This window comes from Cydia pomonella, chromosome 6 (assembly GCF_033807575.1).
Source record: "Cydia pomonella isolate Wapato2018A chromosome 6, ilCydPomo1, whole genome shotgun sequence".
Taxonomy (NCBI): Eukaryota; Metazoa; Arthropoda; class Insecta; order Lepidoptera; family Tortricidae; genus Cydia; species Cydia pomonella.
This window is the reverse complement of record NC_084708.1, coordinates 7700956-7726405: the sequence shown is the minus strand read 5'-3', so window position 1 is coordinate 7726405 and position 25450 is coordinate 7700956. Positions and strand designations below refer to the sequence as shown.

General features: G+C 35.8%; 1 protein-coding gene across 1 annotated transcript in view; it reads right to left on the bottom strand.

Annotated features, from left to right (window-relative positions):
• Positions 1-24196, bottom strand: part of LOC133518844 (serine/arginine repetitive matrix protein 1-like) — a 39596-nt gene extending 15400 nt beyond the window's left edge. Inside the window, exon 1 of the mRNA XM_061852586.1 lies at positions 23045-24196. The gene's annotated coding sequence lies outside the window, so the exon portion shown is untranslated. The remainder of the gene's footprint in view (positions 1-23044) is intronic.
• Between the last annotated feature and the right edge of the window lie 1254 nt (positions 24197-25450).

Below are 25450 nucleotides of genomic sequence, written 5' to 3'. Positions count from 1 at the left end.
TCATTTTATTTGAGGCGGAGAAATGAATGGCTCCCCGATAGACAGTGCGCTATACTAACCAACCAACTCAACTAGAACAAGTATAAGTTCTTAATACATTGAAAAAAAGTTCATTATTGCCTGAATCACACGTAAAGTAGGTTGTTTGTGTAGTGTGGACGAGTCATATTTCAGAAATTCTAACCGTTGCTCGTAAAAAGTCGGAGCCCGCACCCTCTTCATTCCCATCAGCGAATAACGTCTTACAGTTACTAAATAAAAAACGTTTATTGGCTTCTGTTGAGCTTCTAAAGTGAAATTAAAATATTTGGAGTTGCAGGGGTTTCACAATTTTCATAAAAATAGGGGAGACAAAAGAAAGCTTTTGGTTCATTTGTTTTTCAGGTAGGCTTTTAAAGCTGTTGGCCAACTCCTAGCAACAGTCTATAATGTTTTATTATTTATTTATTTAAATTTTAATGCATGACATAATATTGTAGAAATGGCGGCTTGATGCCTTAAGGCATTCTCTACCAGTCAACCATTGGGTTAAACAGAAACTTGTAGTTAGCGCAGGATTGTACACAAAACGAGAGGGAATATGAAACACAAATCAAGTTATTCTAAACAATATAACAATATTCTATTTAATTATATTCATTGCAAACATTTCCGGACTTTTGTTTAAAATAACGTGGTTGTGCCCGTTATAACCCGTTTACTTTAACAAAAAAAACCACATGAAATTCAATCAGTAAATTTTATAGTAAATTCGGGAAAGCTTTTCAATATCGTTCATTTCCTGACACGCCACAGCTATGCGGCACCCTGCCTACACACCCAGTACTTTAAGTAATGTGTCGACACCCCTTGGCTCTACGGGAATCTACCGACGAAAAGACGGATGATAGCAGCTTATCCAGAGGGTGTAGACCTACGCGACTCAGCCAATATTAGCAATCCATTATTCGTCGCTTGCGGTAGCCTGTCAACCTATTGATGGAATATCGAGATTTTATACAACCTCGTGCATTACTAAACAATGAATTGATCTCGACCCAACTCACATGGTATAAAGTTTAAATCGCAATGACTGATAGTTTGAACATGTGGTTAATATCACACGTAAACCATATATATTCTACTGTGTCAATATGGAAAATATTTGGTAAGTAAAGATGAAAACGTCTGTCCATCATGCGAAACTTGAGCGGATTTTGTTTAGTTTTTGCTTATTTTTTTTTTTTTTTATTTAAATATGAAACAAACGGTCATACAAAAAAATATTATTACAGTTTCTTATCTTAATCTAGACCTATAGTTTCTATGCTTACACTCAATCGTATCCGTTTTCAAAGATATTCGGGAAACCCAACCCGACCCAAATAACTAAGTGAGCGCGAGTATAAAATACACGTGACTTACCTAACTACTAACCCCCTTATTCATAAACGTGTGCTAAAGTTGACAAGCCGCTAATAATCGTTTTTCCCTTTCCGACGTATTGGTATGATGGAAATGGACAAACGATTGTTACCGGCTTGTCAACTTTAGCACACGTTTATGAGTAAGGGGGTTAACGTTTAAAAGAGATTCTTCTCCAAGTGCAATGCAAGCTTTAACTTTTTATATCAATTCGTGTGCAAAAGTTAAAACGAAGCGAGTTTCTAACCCCCTATTTTAGAGCCAAATTAAGAACTATATTCAAAAACATAATATAAAGCAATTGTTTTGTTGACTTTACTACATTTACTTTGTAGCGCGACAAAACCCAACGGGAAATGTAAAATGCTCACGTATAAAACAAAGCACCAGGGATGGCAAGGATACAGTAACAGATGTACAAAAATGTCTTAATACAATTTAAACGAAATTACAAATTTTCCCAGGAATATAAACCACGTAATACTTTGTTACTGTCGCGGTTCCGGGGAGATTTGTAATTAAAGATATGCATACCCAAATAAAGCCCCGAGAAAAACATGTCAAGTGAGAAAGCTGGCGTAGGCAATTGTGGAAAACGAATAACGGACTGACTACCTACACCGGAACTTGGCGCAGAGTATGGCAGTGACGAGTCTTATACGTTTAGTAATTTGTTACACTTGGGTTTTCGATAGACGCCTGTGTGCGGACACATTTTTTTCCGTCTTCCCCTAAGTAAGTAACGCCAACTGAAGACTTGTTATACAACGTAAACGATACCGCATCGTCTTATTTGATCGATGTATGAATGATTGAAGGTGGAATAAACCTCTGCAACTTTTATTTGTTAGGTCAGACTTGGAATACGCCACTACTGTCTGGAATCCTCATTTAAATGTTCACTTTAACACGATTGAAAAAATTCAGAACAAATTTATCAGAAGAGTGAAATAGTTATTTGTACAACAAGAGAGCAAAGTTTGATATTTATTCGAGTGTTTGTTTCGAGTCCCGTGCAAGCGAAAGATTCTATAAAATTTAGAATCTTGAGCGTAGTAAGGGACCAAAAGCGCACGAGATGTAAATAACTTTGATCTCGTGTAGTACACAAGATTTTTCACGTCAGTCAGCCATCAAAAAATACAACCTGAAAAAATGTAATCCAGACGGACGGATCACTATTTCACTCATGTTTTCTGAAGGTATTCTAACATTTAACTTTAATTACCGCAATAAAACAAAACGAAAGTTTCAATAAAATAATACGAAAATAATGAATTAACGAACATCAATTGACAGTTCAATCGAAAACTTTTTTTTGTAAAAAAAAAACTTTGTAAGATCCGGTCCGAATTGCGGATACTACTATTTGTCAACTATAGTAGAGATCGTTAAAGGTAGTTAAGTAGAATTATTTACTGCATAACAATTGCGTAAATTTGTATAAGTTCATTGTTTTGATTGTATAATAAAATACGTAAAATATGGTGTTTGTATTAAATTTTAAACTTTTATTTCATTAATTAATTATTACGAATGAAAACTCGTAGGGTGTTTTGGAACGATGCGGTCTGACTTATTTCGGGGGTCTATTATAAACCGTCAATATACCGTTGAATTACGTATGCACTTCATAACACGAAAAATTTATTGACGTATGCACTTTTTTATCTCTTTCTTTTTGCTAATAACGTGAAAGGGATAAAGACAATAGAATCTAAATATTTCGAACATGTATTAGGCCCCGCACGTTGAAATGACATTCGAATCTAAAGGTCATTTGAATGTTATTTTGTCTCACTCGGTGAGCAAAATGCGATTTTGCTCACTGTTTTTAAGCAGCAAATTACCCTTGTTCGAGCTGGTGACGTGAAATATAAATTTAAATCTTTCCTCATTGACGATTTGGTGTCCCTCCAAACCCGTCGAGAAATTCGAGATCAGATATTTTTGTTCAAAATTTTACATGGCCTTATTGATTCACCTAATCTTTTATCTAATATCTCAATTCGATGTCCCGATCAGCGAACTCGCTCCACAAATCTTTTTGCATTTCACTTTGGTCGTAGTACATATGCAAGAACTAGATTCTTGGCTAGAGCGTGTAGCACTCATAATAAAAAACATTCCGCTATTGATATATTCCATTTATAACTGAGATAAACCCGATAAACTCCGTTTGGAAGGAGCGGTACCTCCTAACACAAGTATTGCTATGCTTACCAATATTGTTTAAATCCCACTAAATACCAAATAAACTATTTTGATTTTTCTTTTGTGTTTTTATTTTTATTCTCTTTATTCATTTAATATCTTAGGTTAAGATTTTTTATAATATGGATATAAAAGTAAAATATAAAAACACTTACAAAACAATACAAAAGATATAAACACATTATAAAAAACCTAACCTAGGGTGCCGCCAGCAGCGGGGCAGGGCCCAAGCTGCCGATGGTCAGGGCCGCAGAGAGAGGAACCGACGTACGCGCCGTGTCCAAAATTACTGCCTTCTGCATCTGACCCTTGATCCAGCCACCTAGCGAGAGTCTCTCTAGGTGTTGGTCGAGACTCTTCGCTATGAGACCGTTCGCTGACACGACTATCGACTATTTATTTTTATTTATCATTACAACAGTTTGTTTCTGCAATAATAAGTTATGCTAAAAATAAACGTAATATTTCTTAGTAAAATCAAATCAAATCATGGTCAAATGTTGTTTTCAACAATTCGAGTTAATTGAGTTTTGCATGTTTATAATTGTATTAATGTTAGTTTCTGAGCAACATTATTGTTGCTATTCATTAGTGGGAACTGTGTGGCATGTGAATGTGTAATCTGATTAACGATGTGTGTTGTATTTGCCTGTTTGTTTCCCAAAGGTTTAAATAAATAATAAGAGCCTCGGAAAATTGACAAATACGAAACTTTTCTATCCATTTTTCATCAAATGGATTTAAGTACATACGTTTTCTATCACGCGTGCTTTTAGTGAGAGCGACTAAGCTAAAACAACTTTGGTTAACCAAGCCTAACGTTATTTGCTTACCGCCCTTTGTACCCCAGTTTTGTGTCCCATTTTCTTGTTGGTTTTGCAATTCATATATTCTGATTAGGCTCTTACTAAGTACTGTAAATACTAAACACTGTACGTAGGCCATTAGATAAGTTTTGCAATAGACAAATATGAAACAATGAGGTGGCCTATCACATATATTTTTTTAAACTATATTTCTACAATGTTTGGGCGGAAAACATTTACTTTATTTTTAAATTTACTTATTAAAAAATAGATAAACTTTTAAAACGTCGGTGTGGGCTAAGGGCAATTTACGCATATACAAAGTTAAGTTTTTTAAATAAGTAAATTTAACAAGAAAGTTAATGGTTTCCGCCCAAACATTGTCTATGGAAATATAATTTTTAAAGGAAATGTGATAGGCCAACTGCTTGTTTCATATTTGTCTATTGCAATACTTATTTTGTGATCATGTATATAAGGCGCTAACAAGTAAGTTACCGATAGTTTAAGAGACGGTACTTTACATTAAAACAATTAGCTTTAAAGAGAAATTAAGATTTACTTTCCATGGTATTTTTTATCTTCATTTAACGAAAAAATAAATAAATTATAATTCTATCTAAAAATAATCATCATGTGCATCTAACTGACAAGATGTTTAATACTTTCTGTCATGTCAACAATTGTTTATCTTAAATGTCATTATCGACGATCAATTTCATTTATCAACGTGAAGTGGCCAGTTAAGTGTTACGTAACATAGGTTAAAGGATCTAGAATCTGTTTAACAGGATGTTCGTAGTATTTTTTCCAATTTTCTCCAAAAAAACCGTTACTCATAAAACCTATAATATTTCATTCATACTTAAATATACTCCAGTAGCCGAGTATCAGCTGTACAAATATTGGTAGCTAATTTGTTAGCACCTTACATAGACCAATCAAAAACATTACGGGAAACGGCTGTCTTTCTCTTCGTCTCTATGCCTTGTCCCGTACTTGCCCGTACTAAAATAATTGTCCAAGAGCATGTCGGGCCAAGATCAGTGTAGGGTTTCGTAGTTACCATTCTGTAAAAATACGCCAAACGAGGGCTATCAGTAAGTATCATGTAGGTACATTACAAGCATAAGGGAGTAAGTACTTCTCGGCGCATTGTACGTCATCTTACTAAGAGAGAATAACATTTTCTGCGATAACTCAAAAACGGGGCTGGACCGATAATGCTTGCTATAGTTTTCATTGAAAGTATTTATTAGGCTTTTGTTCCAAGATTTGTTTCATATTCTTTGGACCTGTGGCCCCTTTTTTTTCTTTCGGGGCGATTATTTACGAAAATATTAATTTTATCGAAAAAATAGGTTTTGAAGACCCTTATTCGTTTTCAAAGACCTATCCAACGATAACCCACACCATTGGGTTAAAGCAAAAAAAAAAAAACATTTTGTATGGGCGGACGATACCCTAATAAAAAAAAATCTTTCGACTTTTTATTTTACCGTTCTGGCGCCAAGAATGATTCATGTATAGGTACCTGCCAAATTGCAGCTTTGTAGCACTAACGATCACGGAGCAAAGCCGCGGACGGACGAACAGACGGACATGGCGTAACTATAAGGGTTTCTTGGTGACTACGAAACCCTAAAAATTTACTGATGCATCTACTGCATTACAAATAAACACGTAGGCATTCATAAACACATAAATAACACTGTGGTCAACGTTGTGTCAAAACGAAAGCTTTCGTTTTCAGGCCGTCAGATCTCTAGCGGATAACTCGTGATTTATTTGTGAGAATTGCTGTTTCCCTACCAGATGTCTTCTTTTATTTCGACTGAAGTATCGTAACGGCCGTTTTTTTTGGTCAGTGGGATATGGAATTTATTACCCTATATAATAAATTTAAAGGCAAATACGGCTACAAATTAGACGAGACACTTTGCGCACTCCCAAGATGAAAATTCATATGAATATATTTTGAGTTTAACTGAAACTTTTCTGCTATTCAAAGATAAAAACATGATACATACATAGTATAAATAGCTACTTACTATTAAATACTTACAATGTAAGGTATATTTAAAACATCTAGTACACAATACAAAACTCATTCTACTGAAATGTAACCGTATACTGTAGAAAATTACGATTGAAAATACAAGTAACAACTTTGCCATTGATATTGTTACAGAAAATGGAAAAGATAATAGTCTGCATTGTTGTGGGAAGAACCGAAATACGAGTCTCACACAAAGTGCTAATAGCACCTGAGAACACAACAAATTGTTTCACTTACTGCTACGCCTCTATCTACTATACAGTAGGTAGAACAATTTGATTAGTGACTCTCTTTCGGATGAAATGGCGTAGAATTCCTTGCGAACAAATGGAACTGAGATTTTGGTGATTCGTATTTTCATCAGGTACACGCATTTTCTTGGGAATACTACTTGAAATTAGATCGAAAGAGTACGTCCATTTCAGGTTTCCGTTTTATTTTATAGGTACGTAGATAAAACGTATTTTTATTGCTGAAATAAGACACAATATGATCAATAATAAAATTTAACAGTATTGTAGGTACCTACATGTAGACAATTTAAAATTAGCATCATAAAACAACGAATGATATTTTGGCATGTGTGTTGTAACAAAAGGCTTAGAAAACTCATTCGTTTCGGATGGACGGATCATTGATAATCTGTATCGCAAAATACCTACATAATAATATAAGTCATACGTCACATTCATAAATGATGACTTCTATTGTAGTCAGAATGCTGTGTACAAAAATTCAAACTTCAACCATGACTAGAGGAGGAACGGTGCACTTACGCTATTAAAACTAGGTACTTACATTTAAAAAAATTGACCCTTTTTACATAATATGTGAAAAATCAGTCGCATATACCTATAGTGGTGAGTAAAAGTACCTACCGACACACAAGTTGCGGAAGGTTTCCAAAAAATTTAATTAGTTCTCACAAATCTGAAAAATTTCATTAACACCCCGTTGCGTAGATATACCTACCTAGTTTAGACACACAGCAGTAATCATAGCGTCCTTATAATCTTTAAAATTTTACACGTTTTGACTCCGGATGCGTCCTTAAACTCTAAAATCCAGTCCAACATAAATAATGAAGAACGGGAACCGAAAACAAGTTCCGTAAACAACCATTACGATCCCGCCGCAAATAAGTCGCGCAAACACCTGCAGAGCGGTTGATTAATAAATCAGACATTCATTTATGCAGGACGTCTCTAATGCGAGTACGAGGCTAGTGATGTCCCACAAGCGATGATTCCCAAATTGTTGCAGATTTAGATTTATTTCTTTCATAACATTAAATTACAATATAAATTATTTTAAGCTAATCTATATGAATTAAAATTATGATCGTTCACTATTTATTATATACAATGTCAAGACAGAAGAAATCATGTAATAAGCAAAATAAAAACTTACTATGTCAAATAAATATTGGGAAATAATTATACAATGTCAAATAATAGCATAATTGCGGAAAAGATGTCAATACTCATAGTGTTGTGTTCCTGCCGGTGAGTAAGATTGCCAGAGCTCAACGAGCGGGGTGGGGTTAGGTCGGCAACGCGCATGTAACTCCTCTGGAGTTGCAGGTGTACATAGGCTACGGAGACTGCTTACCATCAGGCAGGCCGTATGCTTGTTTGCCACCGACGTAGTATAAAATATGGCTACTTATACGTAGGTATCTCGTAATGATCGTCAAATTAAAGTACAAGGCATTACAATATAAGATTAAAATAAAAATTAGGTGTCATATATTAAAATCAATTCATAATATTAAATGCCATTTCCATGTATTTCTTTTACAGAATATAAAGAATTATCCAATAAAAAAATAACGAATAATAAAAGTTAATACCAATCTTTAATTTTATAAGGGTTTTCATGGTCAAAATCTTTGGCATTTCTGATCCAGATAACTAATTATTTTTAACATTAAGCTCGCGGTACGGTACATCACAAATATCACAATAGTTTCCTATAAAAAAATAGACCTGCGTGGCGAACTTGAACACAATACCAACATTGCTTGACAAACATAATTTAACATACCCGTTTCTCTGTTCTATTATGATTACGGAAAAACGTTTAAATGCGTTGCATTGTGTATTTCGATTTTTTTATATTCCATATTAAGATGTATTTTTCGATCAATATCTATTTTTGTGACTACCCATTTTTAATTATCATTGTTTCATTTCTTGAATATATTCGTCAGCAAGGAAAAATATTGCTAAAAACAAATAAACGGTAAATATTTAGTATGAGAAGTACCGAATTTACCGGTTTGCCGATTATTTCTACGCATTTTTTTACCGGTTTGCGTTCCCCAGTTCCCGGTAACGGCACATCACTAATTAGCAGAGAAGGAAAGAATACAGCCGGCAGCTATTTATAAAGTCAATCGATACGGGTGTGCGACAAATGGGTCAACATTGCATTAGCTCTTCATCCCGCATATTACACCCAAACACGGCTCGGCTTCGGGATCAAAATTGCGAACGTGTACGCACATATTAATTACGAACGGCACAAGGCGAAGGCTTATTCGAAGGTGAACATTTCGTGAATTACAGGCTGGAAATGTAATTTTAACTTGTGACATCTTGCGCGTGAACAAAGTTAATAAACAACTCGCAACCTAATTATGTAACAGAAGTAAATACATAATAAAACCGTTATGTTTTAAATTATCTTCAGAAATACGTGGATAGTTTCATAGCTAGGCATAGCGAGATAGCGACTCAATAATTGGTGCTTAATTTATCTCACAAAATAATCTGTTGAATCACAATCGTATGTAGAATATATATGCAGTATTTTTTTTGAAGATATACACAAATATTGGTCTCTGCGATGGCGATTTTCTTGAGATCCTTTATTATTGTATGATGAAAAGGGTAGTTTAACCCAGCTGGCAAGTGTTCCGGTAGAGCGGACGTATTCCGAGGTAGGCTGCCAACGTCTTGGGACTATGCCAAACGGTCCTCAATAATTCAGTTGGAGCACCTGAATTTAATTAAAATTTAAAATGCTAAGAATTTCATTAAGCTCCCTGAAATTCTGTCCAACTACTGAACTGACAAAATGCCGAAATCCTCTCTCTCTGAATAATTGATACGTTGATTCGCTTGGGAAAAGCCCTTATCCTTTTTTTGTAAAACGTAAAAACACATCGCAGGCAGTCGTACTCCGGAACCTCTAGGCTTGTTCAGAAAAAGATTTCAGCTGGTATATATTTCTCTAGGGAAATCCGCCTTCTGAATGTCAGTCCACATGTAGCCGTTTCTCGGTATATAAAATGAACAACAAGAACACATGCAATGATACAACATATCACTTTTTCATATCGCCTCCTAAGTTCAAAGAAGATTTACTCCCCGTAATAATGGAACCTTAAGTATGAATTACATTCCGTATATCAAAGCGGGAATCTCAGTGGCAAATACCAAGGATCACAGAATGTGTATTTAATTCTGTCTTTATCCAGTCCGTCTCATTACCAGCGATCCCCGCGATCTTCAAAACAAGTTCTGACAAATTATCGTCAACTTTGAGGATGAAAGATGAATTTCGCGCTCCCCTCTCGTCTTAATCGTGTTAGTCGGAATATTTATCTTCTAATTATGAAAACGTACACCGATGTTTCTGCAAGGGATCAAAATGCTTTCGTCCAGTAACATGTCTAAAGTATGTGAATTATCCGCTGCGAACTTTTCCTTTTATGTCTTTCTGAAAGTTTTACTCTGGTTCAATAGATAAGTAGTTCACGTACAGCTTAGTTAGAAATAGTTTTACCCGAAATTCATGAGCCTTTATCCATTGATGCGGACTTTTCCCTCTCAATACACAAGAGTTTTTCTTTCCAAATATAACAGTATATTTGAAATACGCAAGTCTTTGGAGAAAACCTTTTTATCGCAATGGGTGTCATTGGGTCGAGCAATTTTGGCGAGCGTTACGAGGGCATAAATTGTTACAGGCCAGTATAAAGCAGGTGAATAGCAATTGGAACATCTAAATTAAAACCCTTACGAGCACATCTAGCGACAGATTCAAGAGTCCTTAAATAAATGAGTCCATAATTTATTTTTAGGTCAGCATTCGTTGCAAAAAAATAAAGCGAATTCGGCTTCCGGAGAATTTTGCAGAATACTTTGAATAAACCGCTTTGAGCCTCGCTTCTTGTTTATTCTATAAATCTGCCTACAAGGGTTAAGCGGGTGTTGTTAGTATAACTAATTGCGATTTGCGTCCTCGTTTCATAGACTAGAGACTTCCATTGATTATTTAATGCTACCGGGACGCCTTAGGGAGCTTTTAACTGTTGAAACTTGAACGATGGCGGTTAATGTTTATTAGCATTTGATGAAATGGGTTAGGTAAACAAGTCCACCATTTCCCTGCATTGTGAACCCAATTAGCTGGAAACGTAATATCATAGCCAATATCCCATATTTGTTTCCTTGGCATCCTTTACAATAGTAGAAGCTCGATTAAACTTTCGTTGCTGTGAAACTGGTCACAAAGAGCCGATTTAAAATATAATAGATCTATAAGGAGAGTCATATACTGATTAGCTAAAAATTACGCTCTGTAAGGTTTGATAATGAGACACATACTAAAATAAGTCCCACTTAAACCGATTAGATTAGTTAGAAGCAGAAATGCAATGAAACTCGTTAAAAATATCACTCGCGTGCATGCGATTGCAAGTTGCAAGTATCGAAAAGCTGCCAGAGCGCCAGTCCAACTCAGCCGAGTCAGACGGGCTAATTGCGGGCCGCTTTCAGTCTAGCTGAGCTAGGCTATACAAACTGAGCTAAAAGACTGCAAGCTGAAAAGCGCCAGACGGCCTGCGATTGTGAGCTTGCTGTTTATTCCCATTTGTGCCGTGAACACGGACTACACTGGATCTGTATAACCAGACTTCGAGACCCGTAACTATGAGTAAATTTAGATGAATTTTTTTGTACCTACTGGTTCTCCTGAGCCGTCGACTCGGTAAGCGATTGAAATTACACCCCGGCACTAAATGTAGTCTGCATGAGGAATTAGCAAACGTGTGATTATAAGTCAGAGTTTTAACGTAGTGAGATTGAAATTCGAAAAAAAAGTAGATGTTTTTTCACGAAACTGAGACGGTATGGATATGGGTTTCGTGTCAGAGGTTGTTAGTTCTCATATACTTACTAACATGAATGTTTCAAACTTAGAGTGCATCGCAACGCGGAACGGGTCGACATTTGTGGGAGGGAATGCTTAGGTTTCATACGTATCCTATGTAGGAGACCTTATTTTATTTATTCATAATTATGGCATTTTTTACAGAGTCGCATAATAATGGATTATAATATAATGTTTCATTTTTCACCCGTTTGCATCGGTGAATGAAGGTCTGGTGAGTCTCGCCAACCACACTTAAACAAATAGTCCGCACAACAGCGTCCATGTTCGGTGCGAAGTTCGTTTAATAGGGACTATTCCTTCCTGCTGCTGAAATGCTGCTGAAAAACCGTACGGTTTACTGGGCCCTTATTCGACATGCTAAAAGTGACGTTTCGTGTTGATTTCCATTTGATGTGAGAAATATTGTGACTTGTCGAATTGCTATTATCACCACCTGTCAGTGAACAATATCCACACTAGAGGCGGGGTGTTGTACCGGAATAGTTTTTGGAACAGGTCATTTGTAATAGACTACTTTTAGCTTGTCGAGTATTTAAAAGTACGGACTTTGATTTCTGAAATAAAACAAATATGAAACTTTTATCACCTCGTACCTCCATTCTTACCGTTACTTTAGGTAAAATAAAATTTTGTTAACAGATGGTCGTCTGGGTGTCTGTTGTATCTAAAAATAATGTAATAATATATAACAAAAATATGACAATAGATTCATAGCCTTCACTCAAAACGTCACCATATTTCCGACCCTTACCGAAATAATAAGTCGATATTTGTATAAATAATCCTTATTTGTAAGACGCCTAAGCACGGCAAATACGTAAACTGCCTATTGGGGGTCATACTCGTAAAACTGGTATTTTAGACTTACTTTTGGTACGAGTAACAGAGACGTACTTTTGGTACGCAGTCCCAGCTCTAGTCAGGATTCTAGTTGTCAAATATAAGCGTGTCGAATACGTATTAGTTAACTGTCAAATGAAATTAGATCAACGGTAGACTTTTTTGTCGATGGGTATGGCTGCCATGTTTGGATTTATGACATTTAAAAGGGGATCCTAAGGCAGAGAGTAGTTTTACCTGTACGATTTTGATTCTTCTACTGGACGCAAGATGGAGTTAGCTGCCAAATTCCGATCAGGCTGACGCAACTAGGAAGAAAAAAGTTTTGTATGGAATTTGTTTCGCAAATCATTGCCAACGAAGAAAAAGAAAACGTCAGTGCTATTTATTCTGTCAAGTTTACATCAAGTCTACTGTCAGCCTAATTGCTTTGTTTGTTTTGAAGGCTTCAATGTTTTGTTCGGGTATTTCGTGTAATTTCTTTATTATTTAGTGCAAAAATCGAAAATAGTCAACCGTGATCAGAGTAAAGAGCGAGTTTGTTACAATGCCAGCGAGAAAACGGTTTACTAAGTGTGAAATATGTGGCAAGCGAGCCACTCGAGAAAATCACGAAAAAAGGGATTTTATGGCGAAATTTCCCTTGGATGAAGACTGGTAAGTATTGCATATCACACATATATAAACACATCGAAAATTAGATATTTTACATTATTTTTCGTTGTGAACTAGGGATGTACTATAACTATCGATAACTGTTGTTTTATTTGTATATCAGTGTAAATAATTAAATTAAATATGTGAAATTTCCTTAGAACTAGCATGCAATATGACCATAATTAATTCGTCGAAGATTAATAATGCATAAATTATCTATTACTTATGCATTAATAAAGAAATATTATAGGACATTATTACACAAACTGACTTAGTACTAAAGTATGAATGGCATGTGTTGTGGGTTCTTAGACAACGATATATATATATATATATATATATATATATATATATACCCACAACACATGCCATTCATACTTTAGTACTAAGTCAGTTTGTGCAATAATGTATATGTACATAGACCTAATTTATAAGTATTTATAAATACATAGAAAATACCCATGTCTCAGGAACAAATATTCATGCTCATCACACTAATAAATGCCCGTTCCAGGATTTGAACCTGGGACCATCGGCTTCATAGGCAGGGTCGCTGCCAACAAGGCCAGACCCGTTCTCATGATTAACATACATATAAATACATAAAAAGTTAAAGCATTGATAAAGGGCTGTTGATAACTGGATGCCGAAAAACATGATTTATAGATGCATATTAGCGCGAAATAATCAGTTGATCATCTCATTAGCAAACACATGGAATATAAACTGTAGATAAAGTCATGTTTTTCCAAGGCTGTATGTTTTCAGATGCAGGCAGTGGGCCAAATTTGTTGGGAACGAAGACCTGATACATCTTCCCATAGAAAAGTTACATTTATTCAAACATGTATGTGCACATCATTATGAAAATCAAGCATTTAATAAAATAAAAAAACACGACTTAAAAACTGTATTAAAATAATTCGGGTCCACATTAAGCCCGACCAGATAGTAGTCCAATTAAGAACTATCCACTATATAACATACAACTTAAATGTGGACTCGATGCTAACCTGAGTTCGAGTACAAAATTTGTAGACGGGAGCCTATGTTTCATTCAACCCTCCCCATTTTATCGATATCGATAAGAATCGTAAGCGTGTAGCGTACTACACTATTTAAATCGCTTATGTTAGTACTATGGTTCTTTGACAGTTCTTTGTCGTACATTTTGGTAATGATTTGCGAAACAAACTGATTCCATTCGCTAGTATGGAAGTGCCGTCTCTTAAAACGTAGTCTTTATATGCTCTTTGACAATGACATGCAGTTGCGTCGATGTAGATCTATCATAAAAACGTACATGTGACGCATGTGACAATTGTCCAGGATGAAAGAAATATCTTGACAATTAACATAAAGCAATACAATACCACAAAATGTAAACAAGAAAACAGATTTATTATCAAAATACAAATTATATACAAAGCTTCATCTTAAAACCAATGGTCGTGGGTTCTAACCCCGGCTCTTAACAATGTGCATCTTGTATCATATACCGATTGCTTTTCAGTAAAGTAAAATATATTATCATGAGGAAGACGGAGTAGCCCCAATAAGGTATATTTTCCCCTCTGGGTTAGGTCAGATAGTAGTGAGACAGGGAGATATAGTGAAGAATCCATGGTATATCCATATAGTGAAAAACAAGCATTTATTGTGTTGTTAGGCTAGTTCTTTTTTTCAAAATTTAAAAACGAACGCAACAGCATGCTCAAACCCCCTGTGAGTCAGAATCTGTTAAATTCAAGCTTAAGACGAAACAGGAGCTGAGCCCGTACACAAATTTGAGATTTTTAGGTAAAAGGTAAAAAATATCGCCGTCGCGCTGACGAGTGTGGCCCCCGTACCTAGCTAGAGACTATCCCTTGTATGTGTACCAATAAATCAAATTTTAGACAAATATGATACGTCTTCTTCTTCTTTGTCGTTGTACTCTTTGCAGAGCGTCGTGGTCAACTGCTGATATCAGGCGCAGATGTTGCTTGCCGTACGATTTCTCGCCATTTTTCGCGGTTGGGGGCCATTCTGGCAAATGCGTTCAGGGGACCCTTCATGGCAGATTTGATTTGGTCAGTCCATCGCATAGGTGGCCTTTTGCGCGGTCTTTTTCCGTTTGCTCTACCCTGCACCACTAGACGCTCTATGGAGTCGTTGTTCCTCCTCGAGACGTGACCGAAAAAACTGAGTATGCGGGTCTTTACGAGAGTCGAAAGGCGCTGCTTGATACGGAGTTTTAGCTCGGATGGAGACATTAGTCCGAAACTCGGTCCAGGATATCCCCAGCATTTTCCTCCAGCACCATATTTCTAGGGCGTCTATCGTCTTCTCCTCTGTCTTTCGGATAGTCCAGGTCTCCGCAGCGTATAAGAATATAGGAAAAACGAGGGCCCGTACAAGCCGAACCTTCGTGGTGTTTGTGACGTTTCGGTGATACGTAGCCTATACGTAAAAACTAGCCAAGACAAATCCTTTATAATTTCAGGATTTTCTACACAGCACAGAACATGGCACCTCAAATTCTCAATTCCGTTGTCGGCGAGTCAACAACGACACATATTCTTAATATTGAACTTAATTGGCTCTCATTTCACATTTATGTTTTAAATTAATTATAGGCATAAACATACCATATCCTATTGTAAGTACAAAGTTTCAGAGCAATCTAGCAAGTCATTTTAAAATGAGAGCGTAACTACATTTGTATGGAGAACCGAATTTGCTGCGGACGCACAATGTAGCATAATCGGATTAGGACCAACCTCGAAATCTCTGTAACAGTCATGAAATTTATTAGGTATATAAATTAAAGGCCCCTTTTTCATGCCCAAACCATTTAACATTTGGGAACCTCGAGGAATCCGAACCATCTTGGAAAATGTGTACCATCAACACAACAGTCAACATTAAAACTTATTAAATTCTACACAAAAAAGTCCTCGATATCTTTGCGGAACAATACATCTTGTTATAGAGAATACTTGCTGAATCTAAGTTTAACGCTTATACACTTCCAGGGGACATTCTCTTAAAAGGAAACTCGGAGGAATATGAATTCTATTTTTAACTATACATTTGTACGTGGTCTACCCCAATATTAACATTTTACTCTACTGTGACTAAACCAGAAAGAAGGGTTATGGGTGTAAGTACTGATGATTCAGTACACCCAGTAGCTAGGTATTAGGATACTGGACGGATTTTTTTAAATGACGTATCGTTAGATTCCTCTTGCCATTCACAACCTACTTTTACTTGTTCTATTAAAGAAAAATCAATACAACCGCTTTGAGAGGACTCCGAATATTAAATCATATTTTTTCTTCTAGCGCCTAAACTATTGAGCGGAGTACAGTAAAACAGACATCAGTAGATCCACAGTTAGTATACAAGTGCTATGCAATACAAAGTTACTAAAATTAACGGAAGAAAAAGGTTTAGGGCTAAATAATACGTCATTTAAAAAATCCGTCCAGTATCCTAAGCTACAGGGTGTCCTGAATCCTCAGTACTTATACCCATAACCCTACTTTCTGGTTAAGTTGCAGTCAAGTAAAATATTGATATTGGGGTAGATTATGTACAAATGTATAGTTAAAAGTGGAATTTTTATTCTTCCAAGTTTCCTATTAAGAGAATATCCCATGAAATGGTATAAGGGCTAAATCTGGGTTTAGCAAGTATTTTTTAAAGCAAGATCATTTTTTTTCGCAAAGATGTCTAAAACTATTTTATGTAGAATTTTATAAGCTTGAATGTTGCCTTACACGATTATTGAATAAAGAACGTAGATTTAGAGTAAAACGAGAATTTCTCCTGGATGGTCCACATTTTCCAAGATGGCTGCGGTTCCTCGAGGTCCCCAAATGTCAAATGGTGTGGGCATGAAAAAGGGGCCTTTAAGGGGCGTATATACATACCAAATTTCATGACTGTTCAGACATTTCGAGTTAGGTCCTAATCCGACTGTGCTAATGCCACTATGTACGTAAACTGTAACTGTACTGCGGACTCAACCTTCACGTTATAATTTTTTAAGTATTAACGTTGACATAGTAACGAAAATAATAAACATGTCAATTGAAGTAAACAATATTATTATATGCAAGAAAATTTTGCAAAATAGGTACATTAATAATTAATATGTAAAACACCATTAATTATTGAATTAAAATTATGATTTTGTGTTAAAAAATATGAGACCAATTATACAGCCCGATTACACGGGCTACATATTAAAAATGATTATCATGGAAACCGTAAATATACACAGGTGAACAAAGTTATAGTAAAATAGGTGCATAATTTCAGAGCTTGCCTGGCCCACCTGTACCACCTACCATGACCACGGCCGTCTCCTACTATTATTTTTTTCTAATACCTATGGCCTTACTAGCGAATAGTATTCCATGTTCTTGATCCAGAATTTAAACCCTTAACTACATACTCGTATTTGTGGCACTTGGGGTTGAATTTGAAACTCTAGGGCACTAGCGTGGCTCTATGAGAGCGCCTTATATAGGCTTCTGGTGACCAGAGGATCAGCATTGTTAACCAGCGCGGAAATGCACCCAGCCTTCTGGGCACCCTACCGAGCGACCAGAATATAGGGCAAATATTTTATGTATACGTTTTTGACTTAAGTGTTTTTATCATGTTTTATATTTAAACTTACAGATGTCGAACTACCAGCAAAGTTTTTGAAGAGGTGTAGTTTTTATATTTCCTGGTACCAAACTGATACAGGAAATTGGAACATCAGTAAATAATCTACACCGAAGACAATGAAATATAGTCACATAATACTTTAATGTTTTATTTTATTAAAGAAATCGGTAAAAAAATGTGTTAACTGAAAAAGATAAATTTTATTTTATTTGTAGTTGAATAACAAAATATGTATTTAATCTCCTTTTAACATAGGAATTCTCTTTGTGTAGGTACATATAAATAATAGGTACTTAGGTCTTGGTAAGTAATATAGACAGTACAGTAGGTCTTATCTTAATAATTTGAGATCTCATACATGCGTTCCGATATATCTGATGGCGACTGTACATACAATGGGGTCGCGTATACGAGTACAAAGAGCATTAAAATAGTTGTTGATAGACCAAGTGAGCGAGCTACTATGGTACCTATCTTTATATCAATTTTATGCATTATGTTAATTATGTACTAGCGCAATACAGGAATTTTTTTTGACAAATGTAGTATTATTTTTATAGTAATAAAGGTTATTCATGAACCATCTCGTAATTTAAAAAAAACGGACTTTATCTCTAAATCATATGCCTTATATTTACAGATGTGTTAGGTTACAACTTGGTTCGTGAATGTGGTTTAGAAGCAACTTGAGACTGGGTGCGGAGTAAATTGCATCAATTTTTTTTACAATTTTGAGCGTTTATAGGAGAATATGTGGAGCGAGCATTATTCGACGTGTAGGTGTGGGTTCAACTAAAAGATCGCATGTCAATAGTTCTTTATTGTCGTTAAAATTCAATTAATAATCGCCTTTATCGACCACCAACTGTGTGGTCACTTTTTAATTGATTGACGTTGTCAGGTACAGTTTCACTACTCGCCGCCGCATTGTTCATAGCGCATTACTTATCCTATCGAATACAAGATGTCGCTGATTCCTGTAAACTTATGTTTTAAAAAAAAAGACGCTTTACTCTATGCCATATATTGTAGGAAAGGAAGGGTATTCCCTGTCGTACGTCAAAAAATCCAAGATGGTGCCCAAGCCCATGGACAATAAAGTCTAGCAATAAAATCAACACTTGTCAAAATTTGACATTAGCAATCCACAGTCGGGTGACAATCAAATCAAACCGAACCACTTCGAGTTCAGAGCCATTTCAAACTATATAATAGTAATAAACAAAGTTGATTTTTGTTTGATTATTTTTTCTATGAATGAGTTTTGATTGTTCCAAATGATAATATCCACAGTTGATAGAATCAACACTTGATACAATCAACATGCGATAGAATCAAGTGTTGATTTGATGTGGACGCGAAATTTGACAGTTGTGCATCTCGAATAAGGCCCCTGGTTGGGTCGTAGGTATTTAGGCTGGGGTTTGTCACTTGTTGGATTGTCATTCATCTTTCCAAGCGTCTTTTATATTGAAGCCATATTGCTTCAGGTTTTGAGACCCTAAGACTTCAAGTACCAAAATATCAAGAATAGTACATTGTACATCGAGGGAGGTAAGAGAAATAGGGTTGTTTCCATCTACAAATCTTAGGGCAGAATTGTATCCCAATAAATTCATTTGGATTATAAGAACATGTTAAATTACTTTTAGGGGACCTGTAATGACCATATTTTTGTAAATATAGAATTTAAAATATCTTTTGGCACACGTCACGTGACCAAACTTGAAACGTCTTTGAAGATTCTGATGACGTCACAACTCTCAGATTGACACTGTTGACAGTTAGGCGATAAACAACAAATGACAAATGTCAGTTGACAGTTCGTATCTGCTACGTGTGAATGTAGTTATGTGTCAAACCGTAAACTGTGACGTCACACAATTTTCAAAGAGCGTTTTGGGCGCGAAAGCGTCTGTCAAAATATATTTAGTTAATTTAACATATTTAAAGCCGGTTTTAGTATAAAAGTTGAATTTTAGGGCAACTTTTAGTTAATATAGATCGCAATACAAGCGTTTTTCAAAAATTGGAAGTAACCCTATTGTGCAAATGAGGGGGTTAATTCACGAAAGCCGCAGGCTGGAGTAAATTAAAGACTCGAGTTTGCAATATTTTTACAACCGGAGTAACGAACTGTGATGTTTTTCATCACACTTGCGAAGAAAAAAACTAGGTAAATTTTAAGCGAAATAATTCTTAAATATGATTTTGATTACGGTGGCACTTCACGCATTGGTCTGCCATTTTGTCATTTTTGGACACTTTAGTCATTGAAGGTTCATCCGGCGTTCAGCCACGATTGAAAATTGTGTAAAAATATTTTAAACGGGTATTAAACTCTATATATACCTTGACATTTAACAAGTATTTTACTTTTAATCTACTTGGTTCGTATGAATTGTTATAGCTATTTTTTTCACTATCCTTAACTCCCCGGGAACAATATAGGACATTGTCCTTTAGTACACCTGCATGAAATGAGACCTTTTTCGAGCAAGTGTGATGAAAAGAAAATTAACAATATGTAACGAACAGATAAGTAAATTGTTTATGTGAGTTATTATTGCATGTTTCTCTATTTGTATGAGGAATAAAAGGAAGTTCTTAAGTATAGGTTCAATCGAAGTCAAAGTTCAAGTATTTGAAGTACCTATGCCCGTAACCGATTTATGTATTTCAGCTCCAATTTTATTTAAAGAATTAGTGGCGACATCAATTAGGGCCAGTAAGTATTATGTAAACGAAACAACCTATGAATTCGGTAAGTAAAGTTAGTAATTAGGGAAGTTTGGACAACTTTCCCTAACAGCTTTGGAAAGTAATTATAAACAACAAGAACAGACACTTACAGAGGCAGCATGATGTGTTTTCAATGGTCGTGTAAGTATATAAAAGTTATAAAACGTTAAAATTTATTATTTTTGTTACATTACGTTACGTTAATAGTTATTTGTACAACAAGAGAGCAACGTTTGATATTTCTTCGAGTGCTTATTTTCAGTCCCGTGCAAGGGAAAGATTCTATAGGACTACGCTCTTGAATCTAATTAGAATCTTGAGCGTAGTAAGAGACTAAAAGCGCACGTTATGTAAATAACTTTGGTCTCGTGTAGTAATAGGTACACAAGACTATTTAACTCAGCAGTGAGAACATATTTAGAAGGTAAAAATACAACCTGAAAAAATGCAATCCTTCTTCATCACTATTTCACTCATGTTTTCTTAAGGTATTCTAACAATTAAGTTTAATTGCCGCAATAAACAAAAGAAAGAAGTTTCAATATAATAATAATACGGAAATAATGAACATCAATTGGCAGTTCAATCTACAACTTTTTTGTTAAAAAAATCTTTGTAAGATACAGTCCGAATTGTGTTTTAGTCAGTATAATAGTAGGGTCGTTAAATGTAGAATTATTTAATTTGCGTAATAATCTTTGTATTTTTTTAAGTTCATTGTTTTGATATTGTACATTAATTAATTTACGAATGACTGACTTGTAGTGTGTTTTGGAACGATACGGTCTGACGTATTTTGGGCGTCTATTTGGTCTATATTATAAACCGTTGAATTACATTTGAACTTTATTTGTCTCTTTCTTTTTGCTAATGACGTCTAAGGGTCAGAGAGAATAGAATCCAATAAAATTATTTCTACTGGTAGGCACGTTGCAATGACATTCGAACATAAAGGTCACTTTAATGACATTTTGTCTCACTCAGTGTTTTTAAGTAGCAAATTACCCTTGTTCGTGCTGCTGAGGTGAAAAATATATTCACTGCTAAGCTAATCGCATAGAGTTACGTCGTAGCCCGTAGCAGCAACTTCCTGCTTTGTAGCAATAATAATATTAAGTTATTGTAACGTCGTAAATGTGTGAAAGCAAAATTTCGTTATCGGCGTAGTACGGGTTAACAGTGAAAAGAGAACTAATTAGTACCTATTATAACCCTATATAATTGATGTATACGTGCGTGGTATCTGCCTTTATTACATTTTTATTGCTTTTATAAAACTTCTAAATTAAATTTTCAGTAGATTATCTAACAATCAAAATGATTTAACTATCGTCCTTCAATATGTAATGAAATAATAATACGGCCAGTCAATATTTTATCATTATCCGGTAGATAAAATATGCTAAGGATAATCCGGGACCGTTTGTGGACTTTTCTACCCTCATCCCTCGACGTACCCGTATCCCTTCGAGATTGCTTTAGATACCAGAATTTAATTTCCGAAAGTGTACATACTTCTTCACTCCGCCAGAACTTGAAGACTGCGGTTTATACAGAGAGAGCTGGAAAATTAAATTAGGTACTTCGCACCTTAGGGGAAGCGCCTATCTGATAATGGACACGAATTTCAGAAGTCCTTAAAAATTTCAATAGATGCTTTATTAAGTAATATCATCTTTCCCACAAGTCATGATAGGGTGACTAAATTATTGGAAGTATATGGCACCATTGAGCATAATGTTGTATTTTATAATATTCCTCGAAAGATACCGCTCTTATCTTGTCCTTTTTGGATGATAACATTGATCACATGGAGAATAGAATGTAGTCATACATTAGTCATTTTCACGTTAATCTATGAATAGAATCTTACAAGGTACCTAACAAATAATCATCCGAAATAGCATTAAAAATGAATAATTGAAAATTATGAATAACATCTAAGGTAGGTAATTATAGATAATACATATTCATAGAATTTAGAATTCCTATATAAAACTTATTTAAGAATAATTAGATATTTATCTAATTATTCTCATGTGTTCTCCTGCAAATAATTATTTAACGTATTTGCCTACCGTTGATGCTAGTTTGTAATGTTTTTATTCCGAGTCTTCCATAAACAACAATTTATAATGCACGCAAACGATTCACGTGCACCACGTACGGGCCATCTCCGGAGCCGGTACAAATTCTCCAGTGAAAGCCTAACTGCCGCACATAAATCTTCGAGCATACCGATTCAAAGCCTATTAATCTGAATTCAGCACAACCCTTCAGGAGGGCGTACTTGTGAACCTTTCACAGGGGCAGTGGGCTATCGAACGAACCGCTCATTTGTTAGTGCGTCGCCGGCAGCGGCACCGGCAGCCAAATATCCACGTGTAGCGCCAATTTATGAATTAAAAACAAAACATTTACACAGATTAAAAACACATTTAGATTTTTTTAAGAATTGGTGTTTACTTACAGGGGCGCGCGGTGTTGTGTGGTGATTCTGTGAGATTGGCAGCGCCGGGCGCGTAGCATGCCGGGCGTGGTGCGGCGTCGCGCGGCTGCGGCCGACTGACGCACGCACGCGCCTCGCAAGGACGCTACGCGCTACGGCTACGAGGACGCCTTTGCACCGAAGCTACGAAGGGTGTCTTTTGCACCGTTGGGGGGTGAATTTTAGGCTTGAGAAGATGTAGAGTCGAAACTTTTAGTGAACCAGTACAACTGCTCTCCCCGTTTACTCATATTGGTAGAGATTTCGCAGTCATACTTACACGGGTTCAACTAAGCGCTTGTCAGGATGCGTCTCGGCTGCGCTCGGCAAACAATGCGAACACACCGGCAGCTTACAGCCTTTTATGAAAGCTATCGCGAATGGGGTAGGTATTCTTTTCAAAATAATGATGTGCGTGTTGCTTTAACTGTCGACTTTCTAGTTTAAGACGAGCTAGGTACTTTTTTTACTTCAATATTAAAACCGTTTAATTATTTTTCATTTCGGTGTAAAAGTGTCCGGTCGTAGCTCAATCCCGAGACGGTGATTACGCTAACATCCGGGGGTAGATTTGGACAATAAAAGTAAACGTTTCAGGCCGCCGGGACAAAACTCCTAAACGACATAACTTCGTTATTCATGTTACGCTAAAACAACAGATTTTTCGCGTAGGAAGTTGGCGCAAACAATAATAAAAGTCTTAGGTTTGATCTCGTGAAATGTTTTGCAGTTTGGGGCGAAGTTAAGACTAAGTTCGTTCATGTCCAGCATAAGGTATTAGTCTAGTAGTTTGTAAGCATTATGAGGCTTATCTATTCTATAGAGAGTTTTTTTTTAAATATTTAATTAAATTTTTAACATTTTAGTCAAATAGGCAGAACCTATAAACTTAGAAGCCTTTCCTAGGTTAAATCTTTCCTATAATAAAAAACCACTGAGTAAATATTTCGGCGGTTACGGTCATCTAAAAACTGCTCCATAAACCAATAACTTACTAGTAATGGGAGCGTAGGGACTATTATAGGACTCTTCGGCGGGGACTTTTGGAATGGCCGAATAGCGCTGTATCGGCTAATGGGCCACGATCCAGCCGTGGACCCGGATATAATACGTTTTTGTGGCTTTGTCCATGAGGAAGTGATTCGTATTTTTGGAAGGTAAGCTAAGGTACCTAAAATATTGGGTTTGTCAATGCTGATTTAATGTAGGTATCTTGTTTAAATGAGCAATGCACCACTGATACATAAGCTATTTAACATATCTTAATCAGCCCTCATAGACTAAACTTAACTATGATTTATATTACAATAGTACAAAAATATATTGAGATTAACGAAAGGGAATCGTGGGGGAATCCTTACCTCCGTAGATGTTTGTTATTACTCGTACCTAGTAGGTGCTTATGTTCATCACACGTCATCACAGTTTTCTCAAATCTCAAAAGACAATAGGAATGTTAACAAAAATTCCAAAACATTACATTTTGTAAAACAGCTTAGAGTGCAGATACGAGTAGGTACTTAAACGTTAAGTGAGAATAATTTGCGTCGAAACGCACAAGGGTCGGCCTTTTGGCACAACCCCGATTCACTTACCTGATCCTAATTTGAATTAGGTAGGCACTGTCTAAAAATACACCCGCCAGATTTTTAATGCCGTACGAAGCTTTGAAGGTAGTTATCAGGGTAAGCTTCAAAATATTTTCTAATCTGCACAGATGGCCCGATTCGAAGAATGATTAAGACGGTGCCCTATTGATTTTCCAACAAAAAATACGCCGACAACAATTCGCAGACAGGTTCTTTGGCCGAGTAACAATTGGTAGAATGTCATTACGCATAATAGTCGTTTGCACGAGTAGTCAATACGCAGAACATTGATATGCTTATTTACTTTTCGTAGAATAATCATTTAGTAACTCTCACAATTACCCGAGAAACTATTGGTCGAAACACAATAGGTCGAATAATCATTTGGCATTAATATTGATTAATGATTACCAAAACTTCGCTCTTATATTTATGGCTAGACTAGGGCATGACTAACCTACACAACAACTTTTAGTTCGAGTCTAATAAAAATGGTTTTAATACATTTAATTATATACTTATTTCATCAAAACAAATGACCATTCAATTTTATGCCTTGAAACGAGCAATTCTTGTATATATACTTAAAATATTTTATTTCATCCTTTTTGAAGTCGGTTTCTTCTTTTTTCGTAAAAAAAAAAAATCGAAATTAACGATGTATAAAATGTGAAACGTTATTCGACTAAACATTGCTTAAACGAAAAGATTACTCTGCCAAATGAAAATCGTCCAATAAAAGTTCTGCTAATTTACATAAAAGCGAACAGTACCCCTACTGTAAATTTGATCGACATCA